Raw genomic sequence first — 14,568 nt, 5'->3', positions numbered from 1 at the left:
AATGTGTGCCCCTCCTCATGCCTTGTTGACTAGCCGTTTCACTGGTAGTGTAATGCATAGTGTGTAGGCCTGTTACCTGTGTGTGAGGGTGCTGTTTACACCGACAGTGGTATTGGTGCAGTCATTGACACAGTGTATCCTTTGTCTCTCTCTCCCCTTTCTTGTTTTGTCATCCTGTCCTTATGTGCATTAACATCATCTGGAAGAGGAGCAGTGGCACTGGTGACAGAGGGAGCTGCATCCCACAGGACCCTGGATGCAGAGTCCACCAACGCTGTGGGAACCAGTGGGAAGGAGGGCGAGGGGAGTACCACGGTGGAGACTGGACGGGACAACACAGACTCTGATACCTCCTCTGATGGGAGCTCCCTGGTGGTGGCGGACACCTCTGTGACCAGCCCAGCTGCAGGTACAGCCGACACCCCGTACCAGCACCGTCCTCCCAGTAGCCCCTCAGCGAGTTGCCCGTGCTCGCTCACCCAGGTGGGTGGGCATCTCCTTCACCCCCGGCACCTCCGGCCCTGCCCCCAGAGAACCCTGCTGCCCTGAGTGAGGAGGCTATTTACCTCCTGAGATCCATCTCTGTGGGGAAATCAACCATTGCAAATGCCATTCAGGGGCTGGCATCCCAGATGCAGCAATGCAATGCATTCCTGGAGGGCATTCAAAGTGGACTGGCGGCCCAACAGAGATCGATTCAGGCTCCGGTCTCCTCTCTGATGGCAGCCATTGTCCCTGTTTCTACCATCCCCCCTCCAACTTATACTTCCCAGTCCCATTCTCCTCAACCCCAACCCATCCCAAGCACACAGACAGATGAGCATGCACACAAGACAACACACAGGAGTGGCACAGGCAAACACAAGCACCACACTTTATCCCACAGGCACTCACACAAACACCATTCAGTTGCAGACACAACCACATCCACTGTCTTCACTGTCTCCCCCTCCTCCTCCTCCTCCACCTCCCACCCAGTTACGTCCACATTCACACCTGCATGTACTACATCAATATCCACTACCAGCATCATCACCACACCAAGCAGAACACACACCTCACTGGCAGACACCTCTACAACATCCATGCACGCGTCCCCTGTGTCCTCTCCCACCTGTCTGTCCACCCCCCTCATAAAGGACACAAACGCAAGCACACAGACACCCAACAGCATCCACCTCATAACACCATACAGCCCATGCACCTGCACCCAAATACAGCAGGCATATACCTCCGACGACCACTCCCTTATCCTCCACTCCCATAACTCCTCCGTCCTCCCGCCCCAATGTCCCTAAAAAGCTTTTTCTTTCCCAGATTGATCTCTTCCATACCCCTCTGCCCCTCCTACACGTATGGGCAGGGTAGCAAGGACACAGCCCAGCACCTCAGCCAAACAGTCCACAGGGACAGTGGTAGCACCACCTACTTGTGGTGGTAGGGATACCAGAACAACAACACTGAAGGGGAAGGAGGCAGCACAACCTGGGACGAAAGGGAAGAGTCTGGCACCAGCTGTGATGAAGGGGAAGGAGGCTGCGCCAGCTAAGAAGAAGGGGAAGGACCCTGCATCATCTGTGAAGAAGGGGAAGGAGCCTGCACCACCTGTGAGGAAGGGGAAGGAGCCTGCACCACCAGGCAGAGAGGGAAACCGCCCATCCACCCCTGCCAGGAAGGGTAAGGGATCCCCAACCCATGACCAGGAAAAGAAGAGGCACTCTATGCCAGTGGAAGCTGTCAGACAAACACCACCACCAGCTGTCATAGAGCCCCCACTGCCAGCCGTGGATGTGTGCCATCACAGAGTGAATGAAGGGACTGCCCAGGAGCCTCCCCCAACCACCACCGGCATGTAGCCATCACAGAGTGCAGGGGCTGCCCAGAAGCCTCCCCTAACCACCACCAGCATTCAGACATCACAGAGTGCAGGGGCTGCCCAGGAGCTTCCGCCTACCACCACCAGCAAGCAGCCATCACAGCCAGAAGACGCCAATTAGCCCACCCTCCAGGGACTACTGTGTGGACTGCCCCCTCCAGAACCAGTGGGGTATTCACCCACTCCAGCGACTGGCCTTGCACCCCCCAGGACAAAGCAATGGACATGTTGCCCCCTCCGGAACCAGTGGGAAAGACCCACCTGAGAGACTGTGGCCTTGCACTCCCCAGGACAAAGCAATGGGCATGTTGCCCCCTCCAGAACCAGTGGGAAAGACATCCACCTGGGAGACTGTGGCCTTGCACTTCCCAGGACAACGCAATGGGCATGTTGCCTCCTCCAGAATCAGTGGGAAAGACACCCACTTGAGAGACTGTGGCCTTGCCCTGCCCAGGACAAAGCAATGGGCATTTTGTCCCCTCCAGAACTAGTGGACTTGTTCCTGCATCTGGCTGAGGTGCCCCTCCCTTCCCTTGAGGTGCCTGCCTATTTGCCTGATGCCCTGCAGTGTTCTATCTGGGTGTGCTCAGGAATCAAGTTGGGCCTTGGACTGTGCCTTGTGTCCATGTGGGCCCTCTGAACTTTGGACTGTACAGTGTCCCTTTTTTATACAAGTGTACATGTCTGTTTCATGGCCAAATTGGATTATTATTTTTGATGTTGAACTGATTACAATCACTTTCGTCAATTCCTATTGCCCTTGCATTATTCTGCCAATTTTCGGGGTAAAATTGTTTTTGTAGTGCAGCTGGTTGTGTGTATGGTGTGTGTGTGAATGGTGTTTATTGTGCGTGTGGGTGTGACTCTTGTTTTCCTCCCACCCTCTCTTGTGTGCTAGGCAGCTGTACTCACCGTCGTCGTCTTTGTCGGGGTTGGTGTTCCAGGTGGAGCATAACGTGGAAAATCATCGGGAAAACTGCTCGGGTTCCATGGCATTGTGGTTCTTCCCTGTGTCTCCAATGTTAAGTCCTTTGACTTTTGTGCTCTGTTTCCGCCAGGCATTTGTTGGAGTTAGTACCACCCCGGAAAATGTAGCGGTTTGCAGGGTCTTAATATGGTGCTGAACTTTTACTTCCTCCTGGCTGTAGGCAGCTATGGCCGTGGTGGCTATTTTTTACTGCCCTGACGGTTGGTGTGGTACATTGGCTGTCTACTGGAGACATCACCGCCATGGTCATAATTTGGCGGTACTTACCGCCAGCCTGTTGGCGGTATCACTGCCACTTTAACACCCACTGCCAGGGTAGTAATGAGGGACTATATTGCAGTTGATCACCGAAATAGGTCATTTGTATATTGTATTCCAATGACAGTGATGACGAACCACTGTACAGCCAGCATCTTTAAAAGGACAAGCTATGGGCTTAGCCATTGGTTGTTTACAATGGCATGCACTGGCGTGTCAAGAAGCATGCACACAAATGGGTTTCATGTGGAAGAAACCCATTCCAAGATGGCTACCATGCATCATGACGGATGTGCATGCACACACCATAACACGTGTGAACATGCATCAAGATGCATGCGTTATAATGTTTACACACATATATACATGCGTCATGATGCATACACATGTGGACGAAAGACACGTTTGTGTGCATGCATCATGACGTGTACTTGGATGTGCATCATCACACAGCTTCTGTTTTGTTTTTAGGTCGAGCATAGCAGCGCCCAAGCGCTGCATTTCCGATGTGTTGGTATCCATGTGGGCTTTTAACTATGCCCACCTTACATCCATCATTTTCACTCGATCGTGGGCTAAATTATTTCTGAGACACAGTCTAACAAGGCCCAATAGAGATGTGGAGGGAGCATCTGCACAAACTTCCCAAGGAAAAGCCGTTCTTTGTTCTTGCACCGCATCGGGCATTCTAAGGGCACGGAGAGCAAGTATTTCACTCGTGCAAGTCACACGATGAATTCCGATTCAAAGGATCAGAAAATTCACCATGTGCGCATGCGTGAGTAAAATACAAGAAATAAAGAGAGGACAAGCTCTCTCTGCAGCGCTCAACAGGCCTATAACAGAGAAAGGTTGCAAACTTGGCCTTCACGGACCGGAGCGGTAGGAGACACACTCCAATCGCGCAGGCAGTCACCACAACAACAAGGGCAGAAGCAGCGTAACGCATGCCCAATTATAAGGGAAAACCCCTTCAAGACGAGCGCCGCTCAGCCCCGCTCCCACTCCACGGGCCAATAGTAACAACCAGTAATCAATATGAATGAGGGAAAAGACTTAGCTTCATCTGCGCAGCAGCAAAGAAAGAGGAAGGACTTTGGTGGTAGTTACTCTTATAGAGGAAAGCAAGCCTGGGATTGGACAGGCTAGACTACAGGTGCTATTGGGAAATGTAGTTTTTTTGTTTACTGTAAGTTTATTGGCTGCTCTTAATTATTCAGTAAAGAAAGAATAGCATAATCCTTGTCTCCGTGTCCTTAATAGAATTGAAAATTCTTGACGCAGTAGCTAGAAATGTTTTTATCCTTTGTTATCACTGGTAAATGCTTCACGTTTGTCCCTCCTTGGGGCAATTTTGTTACAGCCTTGGGGACCCACCCTGTTACATGGGTAGTTGCACCTTTGCTGATATATTTGACTGCAAGCGAACTTGTTTGTCTTTTTGTGTTTCTCCTTCACGCTCACGGCGGCTATGGTGCTTTGAATGGGGTCGCTTTTGTCAACTGTTTTACTTTTCATCATCCCTATATGGTCACAGCTAGCACTAGTGAGCATGTGTTATTGTAGCATCACTAACCACTTATACACAGTTTAATTTAAAAAACGAGGCTAGTGGAAGCTAGAAGATTGACTGTTAAAAGGAGCCTCTCTGGGTAGCGTGTGACGACTGAATTAGGTTTCTAAGGTCATTGATCAGAATTTGTCAATTTGAGATGGTTTCCGACTTAGTGATTAGAATTCTAAAATACCCATAATGGTATACTGTAAAACTGCAGTTCAATATGCAAAAATGTTAATTTAGAAAAACATGTGATATGTCTTCCCTGTGTGTATTATGGTTCACCCTGGCTCTAGTGCAGCTCGGATTCGAAGGAAAGGTTGTATTCTGCACAGCTGGCTTCCCTCCTCAGATCCGGAGCCGAGTCTCAAGTCAGCGCAGAGCTGAGCACCTGTGTGTTTTTTTACGCGCCTCCATGTTTAAGTTAAATTAATTTAGCCCGCTATTTCTCCGACCTACAGGTTAATTTTCAGACGTTAGCACTTGCTCACTAACTGCGATTTATTTAACAAACTGCATCCGATTTTTGTCACTTCGCTTAATTGGAACAAGTTTGATAAAATAATAGCGAATATGGGAATTATTTTTATTTTCTTTGCAGACATAGAAGGCAACACAATAGCAACTATTTTAAGATATGCATTCAGAGGACTTCGAGATTTTACCAATCTGTAAGTCTGCCTCTTAGTTTTAATTCGTTTCATTGTAAAAAAAAAAAAATCCAATAATATTTTCACATGAAAGCGTTGACGGAAAGACCATTAACCTATGACAAGTTTGCGTGCACCTCTTTGTTGTTTTTGTAATTTCGGAAGTGATAACTATTTATAAATAGGCAAAACGGAGAATTGACGTCGCTGCCTCCATTTACAGTTATCTTCCGGTTGTGAGGATAAATTCTATTTCAGGACCGGAGGCTTTGTATTATACTTCTCTCTCTATGTTTTATTTCTACAGCAGCCAATCAGAAGAGAGTATCAAAAACAAAACATATCCCAACATTCAATACAATACGTCATAACCATAGAGACTGTCCATACAGATATAAACCAACGAGGATAATGAACTTCCTCTTTCTTTGCTGCTGCCGCAGCCAGTTAAGTACGTTTACATTATATTTACTACTTGTGCCTGATTTTGGCCCTCATTACAACATTGGCGGTAAAAGTCGCTTACCGCCGTGCAGAAGACCGCCAACACACCGCCGAGGCTGCGGAATTCCGCCACAGCCATTATGACCCACATCTCGGAACCCGCCAAAATTCAGACACCCACACAAGTCCGCCACACCAAAGGTCAGTGATAAACTGGCGAAAACAAAACCTCCACCGTCACGCCAACAGAAATACGCCCACACTATCACGACACACGATTCCACGTGGCGGTCTTTCAACCGCGGTATTCCATTGGCGGTACACACCGCCGCGCTCAAAATACACACACTCTTACAAAACATCCCCACATTGGACAATTCAAAATACACACACCTGATACACATACACACACCACTCCCACACACCCAATACAATATACAACACACACCCACATCACCCACAAACCCTTACTTCCAAAAATTCCGAAAGAAGCACACAGAGAGACCCCACCATCAACAATACTAGCATCCACAGGCACACAACACCAACACCCACACAACTTCCACGCACCTCACACAACACACCACTACATATCCCCACACTTATCACCACACACTCCACCCCACACATCACCTACACCACCCCATGGCACGGCAAAGACACCCTGGTTCTCGGAGGAGGAGCTCAGGGTCATGGTGGAGGAAATCGTCCGTATAGAGCCACAGCTATTCGGAGCACAGGTGCAGCACACCTCAATAGCAAGGAAGATGGAGCTATGCGAAGAATAGTGGACAGGGTCAACGCAGTGGGACAACACCCAAGAAATCGGGAGGACATCAGGAAGAGGTGGAACGACCTACGGGGGAAGGTACGTTCTGTGGTCTGAAGACACCACCTGGCGGTTCAGCGGACTGGCGGTGGACCCCCACCTCCTCCCCCACAACAAACAACATGGGAGAAGCAGGTCTTGGCGATTCTGCATCCTGAGGGCCTCGCAGGAGTTGGTGGAGGAATGGACTCTGGTAAGTCAAATCTTAACTATTATATCCCCCACCCTACCTGCATGCTATCACATACCCCCACCCTCGCCCTCACCCCTATCACACCAACCCCTCACAAATATACCAATATCACAAACCACCCATCCCAACACCAAGCCCTCCATGCAACAACAAAGCATGGACACCCATCACCAAAGCATGCCCACTGCACATACCCATACAACCCCCTAAACCATCATCACACAAGGTCCCACACAGGAATGCCAGCACTGGGGTACACGGTCACCCACCCATTGCACACCATGCCACACACAGATGCAATAATCATGCCTTTCCACCCCTGCAGGACCCCTACCCAACGTCATCAGACAGGAGGCTCCAGACATGTCCACTCCACCCACAGAAGAGGCCCACAGTGATGACAGCAGCTCTGTCCAACTGGATCTAGATGACCAGCCCGGACCATCGGGGACCTCTGGACAGTTGGTTCCCCTCACACAGGCACAGGCCACCACAGACATTCCCCCCTCTGGAAACACCAGCACAGCACCCACCCAGCGGGCCCATACCTCCGTCCCAAGGACACGTCAATCAGCTGTGTGTCCACCACTACAGGGAACCCAGGATAACCCACCACCCCAACAACAACAGGGACCTGGGGGCAGTGGCAGTGGGCACACGGTCCGGGGGACGGAGGCACAGGAACACAGGGCAACTGGGAGGGCTGCCGTGCGACAGGGGGCAGACAGGCCAAGGGAACCCACTCTCCACGAGGCCCTCTCCTCCATCATGGGAGCATACCACCACTCCCAGGAGACGATGGCAACGGTACTGGCCAAGTTTCAGGAGACCCAGCGCATGCAGGAGGAACAGTATATGGGCTTCAGGGAGGAACTCAAAACCATCAGCTCCACCCTGGGCACCATTGTAGGGGTGCTGAAGGAAGTACTCAACACCAGGAGGGACACTGTGGCACTCCAAGGGGCCCCTGACACTAGCATGGACGACGAACTGCCCACCACCTTTGCCGGCGCTAGTGGACAGGACGCCCCGCCACAGGACCACCACACCTGCACCCCACCCCCTGCAGAGGGAGAACCACCCTGCAAATGGTCCCTGAGATCCAGGAACAAGACAGAGCACGATGCCAAGACCCCCGCCAAGAAATGAGACCACCCTGATTGTCATCCCACTGTCCCACTTTGTCACCCTGTCCATAATTAAACTGCCCCAGCTCCACTTCCTATGCCCATATGGGCAATGCACCTGTGAGACTAATAGACTGGACTCTGCCATGGACATTCGTCCACCATCACCCCTCACCATTTCACTACCCCCTCCAATATTTTGCATTTAAATAAACACACCTAAAGCACAAAATAATCTTGAGTCTGTCTGTGATTTCGAAATAGTGTATTTACAATTACAGTGACAAAATGTTCTTGAAATAGTAATGTCAACATACCTATGTCACACAGCTCTAGTCCATGAGGAATTTAAGCAGATGACACACAGTGGGACCCACATCTGTGAAACCGTAAGGGAAAGTGACAACTCAGTGACCATACACTGGGTGAAAACAACAGACAGGATAGAGGTAGTATTTTAAAAGTACATGTAGTATGCAGGAATGTATTCTCACATGTGTTTCAATGGAAATATTGCTGGATCACTGAGTCCCTGTTCTGCATGTCTTCTTCCTCTGCTTCCTCCTCATCACTGTCCACAGGCTCCACAGCTGCCACAACACCGCCATCTGGACCATCCTCCTGCAGAAAAGTCACCTGGCGTCGCAAAGGCAAGTTGTGAAGCATACAGCAGGCCACGATGATCTGGCACACCTTCTTTGGTGAGTAGAATAGGGATCCACCTGTCATATGGAGGCACCTGAACCTGGCCTTCAGGAGGCCGAAGATCCGCTCGATCACCCTCCTAGTTCGCCCATGGGCCTCACTGTAGCGTTCCTCTGCCCTGGTCCTGGGATTCCTCACTGGGGTCAGTAGCCATGACAGGTTGGGGTACCCAGAGTCACCTGCAAAAGGCGAGGGACAACTGTTAGACACACACTAACCTGGAGGGATAACCCCAGACAACCATTCCCACTGTCTTGCTTCCAGGGGCTCACCTAATAGCCACACACGGTGCCTCTGGAGTTGCCCCATCACATAAGGGATGCTGCTATTCCGCAGGATGTAGGCGTCATGCACTGAGCCAGGGAACATGGCATTCACATGGGAGATGTACTGGTCGGCCAAACATACCATCTGTACATTCATACAATGATAACTCTTTCGGTTTCTGTACACCTGTTCACTCCTGTGGGGGGGACCAAAGCCACATGGATCCCATCAATGGCACCTATGATGTTAGGGATATGTCCCAGGGAATAGAAATCACCTTTCACTGTAGGCAAATCCTCCACCTGAGGGAAAACAATGTAGATCCGCAAGTGTTTCAGAAGGGCAGACAACACTCGGGACAATACGTTGGGAAACATAGGCTGGGACATCCCTGATGCTATGGCCACTGTTGTTTGGAAAGACCCACTTGCAAGGAAATGGAGCACTGACAGCACCTGCACTTGAGGGGGGATTCCTGTGGGATGGCGGAATGCTGACATCAGGTCTGGCTCCAACTGTGTACACAGTTCCTGGGTTGTGGCACGGTCAAACCTGTAGGTGATGATCAAATGTCGCTCCTCCATTGTCAACAGGTCCACCAATGGTCGGTACACCGGGGGATGCCGCCATCTCCTCACATGTCCCAGCGGACGGTGCCTATGAAGGACAACAGTGAGCACAGAGTCAAACAACTCAGAGGTACGTACCCACAGTTTACACAGAACACCAATCATACACAAAAGGTGGGCTGTATGTGTGTTGAGACTAGGCCTAGGTATGTGTGACGCAGTTTAAAATGAGGCCATGTGGGCCCCTGAAATGGCGGCTGCCTGACCTCTAAAGTGGGACAATGGGATGTGAGGTAACTGCGCTGGCGTTGTACACTGTCGCGGTAGGCGGTCAGAGACCACGGCGCAATGCTGCATTGGTTAACATTGGAACCTATGGGTCCCAGGAGCCAATGACGATGTACGCCGGCGGTGATGGTACGCACCGCCACGGAGGTGACCGCCGCGGACGTGACCGCCATTTTCTATCTGTTCAATCACTCGATACCTGATCTTCGACAGGAGAGGACCTACACTGCAAGTGCTGCTATGACCTCAGTCTGGAAGAGACAATGGCTCGTGCGTCTGGGGAAAGGGCCCCTGCCTTCACATCGGAGGAGTTGGAGAAGCTCGTTGATGGGGTCATCCCCCAGTACACGCTACTCTACGGTCCTCCAGACAAACAGGTAAGTACACAGGGAGCATGTTGTATGGGCTATGCCTGTGTGGAGAGGGCTGGATGTAAGAAGGAAGGGGGCAGAGTGCTGCGTGCATGAAAGACAGTGGGTGCATGTGCCACATGGCTACGGTAGTGATGGGGGCCACTCAATTTGACGGTGCAGTTGGTAATGACTTCTCTTCTTCCCCTGTACATTTCATGTAGGTCAGCGCCCACCAGAAGAAAGATAATTGGCGTGCCATCGCCAAGGACGTCCGGACCCTGGGGGTCTACCACAGACGGAGCACCCACTGCCGGAAAAGATGGGAGGACATTCGCCGCTGGAGCAAGAAGGCGGCAGAGGCTCAGCTGGGAATGGCCTCCCAATGTGGGCGGGGTGCCCGTCGAACCATGACCCCCACTGATGTTCAGGATCCTGGCAGTGGCCTACCCGGAGTTGGATGGGCGCTTGAGGGCATCACAGCAGACACAAGGGGATGAGTACACTCTCATTCTGCTGACTTTGCGCGCAGTGGAGGTGTCTGGGTGGGGGAGGAGGGCTGTGGGTTTCCCTAGGCAAGGGCAAGTTCCGTAGGCTAGGCCCCTCCGTAAGGCATGGCCCTGTGGCCCCCCACCCCACCTCTGTAGAGTGCCAAGTACAGCTATTCATGCCCCTGTGTCATCTATGTGTGCAGATGTCGTCCATAGCCTTGTAGGCCATTTCCCAGGAATTGCACTGTAGAGCCCAAGAGCGCGGCGTAGTGCAGGGGGCTTCTGTGTCTGTCTTGTCCGCCAACGGTAGCGGTAATCCATGCACTCAGCATGTTTTTCTTCTGTCCCCCCCCCCTTTTTGTGGTCTTCCTGTGCTTGTGTGCATTAGCATCATCAGGCGGAGGAGCAGTGGCACCGGAGCACGAGGGAGCTGCATCCCACATGGCCCTGGAGGCCGAGACTACAGACTCTGAATTCATCAGTGGGAAGGAGGGCGAGGGGAGCTCCACGGCGGGGACAGGAGCTGAGACCAGCGACACGGACTCGTCCTCTGATGGGAGCTCCCTTGTGGTGGCAGCAACATCTGTGCCCCCCACATCTACAGGTACAGCCGCCACCCCCACTACCAGCACCGCCCTCCCAGCAGCCCCCTAGCCTTCGCCCCGTGCCCGCTCACCCAGGAGGGTGGGCATCACCTTCGCCCCAGGCACCTCAGGCCCTGTCCCAGTCACCCCTGCTGCCCTCAGTGAGGAGGCCATTGACTTCCTCAGGTCCCTCACTGTTGGGCAGTCTACCATTTTGAATGCCATCCAGGGTGTAGAAAGGCAGTTGCAACAAACTAATGCATTCCTGGAGGGCATTCATTCTGGTCAGGCGGCCCTTCACCAAGCTTTTCAAACTCTGGCCTCAGCACTGATGGCAGCCATTGTCCCCGTCTCTAGCCTCCCCCTTCCAACTTCCTCCACCCAGACCCAATCCCCTGTACCTCTGCCTATCCCAAACACACCATCAGACCAGCCTGCACACACCTCACCACACAAGGGAAGCTCAGGCAAACATAAGCACCACACATCCCACAGGCACTCACGCAAGCATCACACACATGCAGACACACCAACATCCACTGCCTCCACTGTGTCCCCCTCCTCCTCATCTCCCTCCTCCCTCCCAGTCTCGTCTACACACACACCTGCATGCACTACCTCAGCCACTACGGCCATCACCAGCACACCCACCAGCACACCCGCTCAAGTGCAGTCACTACCCCCACTACCATTCACACGTCCCCTGTGTCCTCTCCCAGTGTGTCTGTGACGCCCCCTCCCAAGATACACAAACGCAGGCACCCACCCACCCAACAGCCATCCACCTCACGACAGCCTCCAGCGCATGCACCTGCACCCAAAGTCACCAAACGTACACCTCCTACTACCACCACCTCTTCCTCCACTCCCAACCCCCCCAGCTACCCGTCCCAGTGTGTCCAAAAGAATTTTCCTGTCCAGCTTTGACCTTTTTCCCACACCTCCCCCACCCCGTCCATCTCATAGGGCCACAAGAAACCTGGCATTTCTGGGAAGAGCAGCACAGCGGAGAAGACCGCCATCATCCCCGCTGCCCAGGAGGGCCCCGCCAGCCCCAGCCCAGCTGCCCAGGAGGCCACCGCCAGCCCCAGCCCAGCTGCCCAGGATGCCACCGCCAGCCCCAGCCCAGCTGCCCAGGAGTGCCCCACCAGCACAAGCCCCGCTGGCCCATGAAGGACCGCCAGCACAAGCACCGCTGAACAGGGCACCGCCAACTCAAGCACCGCTGCACAGGGCACCGCCAACTCAAGCACCGCTGCACAGGGTACCGCCAACTCAAGCACCGCTGCACAGGGCATCGCCAACTCAAGCACCGATGCACAGGGCACCGTCAAATCAAGCATCGCTAGCCCATGAGCGGCAGGGGCACTGACACAACTGGGTCCGTCACGGGTGAGTGATGCACTCTGGGCACCAGTCCCCCTCCAGAACCAGTGGAGACATCCATCCACTACCTCTGTCCTTCACAGGATGAAGCACTCTGGGCACCAGTACCCCTCCAGAACCAGTGGAGACATCCATCCACTACCTCTGTCCTTCACAGGATGAAGCACTCTGGGCACCAGTCCCCGTCCAGAACCAGTGGAGACTGTTATCCACTTGAGAGACTGTGGCTTTGCACTCCCCAGGATTGAACAGTGGGCAACCCACCCACTTGTGAGACTTGAGAGACTGTGGCTTTGCACTCCCCAGGATATGGCAGTGGGCAAGCCACCCACTTGTGAGACTTGAGAGACTGTGGCTTTGCACTCCCCAGGATTGAACAGTGGGCATTGGGCCCCCTCGTGGATCTGGCGTCGTGCACTCATCCGGCTGAGGTGCCCCCCCTTCCCTTCCCCCTGAGGTGCCTGTTGTATTTCTATCTGATGCCCCTGCAGTGTTCTCTCTGTTTTGATCTGGTATCGGGTGTGGGCCTTGCCCATTCATTTTGGGCCCAGTGGTCCACGGACTATAAATGGTGCAATACCTGGACTTGTATTATTGGTGTATATATTTGTTTATTGTGTATATATGTTTTGGAGTACTGGATTTCAATAGATTACAATGGTTACAATCATTTCCTTTTGTCTTTGCATTCTCCCGGTGGGCTTGGGGGGTGTTACTGTAATGTATCAACATGTATTAGTGTGTGTGTTGTAGTGGGTGAGGGTGGGGTTGTTGCGTGTGTGTGTCCCTGTTTTTTGCCTCCCCCCTCCCCTGTGTCGTAGGTACAGTACTCACCGTGGTCTTCGTCACCGGCGTTCGTGCTCCTGGTACAGGAGCAGGAAGACTATCGCAGGTAGAATTTGGAGTTCCGGGTCCATGGTGTCCTCGTTCCTCATGGGGTGTGTAGAGGTGAGCGTTTTCCCTTCGAAATTCCTGTTTCCGCCGTGTTTTTATCCGTGGTGAATCCGCCCCGGAAAAGGTGGCGGATTGGCCTGTCATAATAGTGTGGGCGGTACATTGTTTCCCGCCTGTCTGTTGGCGGTGACCGCCGTGCTGTTTGTTTGTACCGCCGTGGCGGTCGGAGTGTTAAAGTGGCTGTCTATGTTGGCAGTTTCCGCCACAGTCGTAATTGCAAATTTTTCACCGCCGTCCTGTTGGCGGTCTTACCGCCGCTTTAACACCGTCCACCAAGGTTGTAATGACCACCTTTATCTTTATTAGTGTGTGCTCGCGTTATTGGCACCATTTTGGAGTGGGAGCGGGAGCTGGTTTTCTACGTGGCTCTGCCCGTAGTTTATCGGTCCTTTGGACCTGAGTACCGGCAAAATTTTGCACACGCACATGCGCGCGTGCGATTGTTCCAACCGATTTCCGCCCATTATCTTGAGTTTCAAGGTTTTGGTGGTCTGCCAAGCGGAACGATCGCGTGCTAGAGTCATTCTGCCTCTGCTTTGATTCCCCTGGGCAACGCTGCATTTTCTGAGCATTCTGCCATCTTCTGATCCCCTTGGACAGCGCTGCATTCCCTGTGCCGACTACTCTTAATCCTGAACTCCTTTCAGAATTGTTTGTGCTCCCTGACACCCTGGGGCCATTTGGTCGGCCCAGGGTTGAAAATAATTTGCATAGGCTCTGCCTAGAGTGCTGCAGGCTGCTCCCTCCACGTTATATATTTATTCTGGTGCTTTCCTAGCCTGCTGGGGTCTCGCACTCCCCCTGATTGTAGTCTTTGACTACCCCAGAATACAGTTACCCATACTGTCTATCAAGATGGCTCACTCATTTTCATATGAGGAGGAGGAATATTTTGGCGACGACGCCACTGCTTTGGAAGAAAACTTTGTGGGTGCCCTGGATAATAGCGTTCAGCTATCAGTGAATAAGGCTTTGGCTAAAGCCTTAGGACCCCTTACACAGCATTTTGAAAGGTTTGCTCGTCAGAAGGGACGGTTTCCTCCCATCCCCC

The sequence above is a fragment of the Pleurodeles waltl genome, chromosome 2_1, assembly GCF_031143425.1.
Source record: "Pleurodeles waltl isolate 20211129_DDA chromosome 2_1, aPleWal1.hap1.20221129, whole genome shotgun sequence".
Taxonomy (NCBI): domain Eukaryota; kingdom Metazoa; phylum Chordata; class Amphibia; order Caudata; family Salamandridae; genus Pleurodeles; species Pleurodeles waltl.
The sequence above is the reverse complement of the archived record's forward strand: the minus strand, read 5'-3'. Positions refer to the sequence as shown.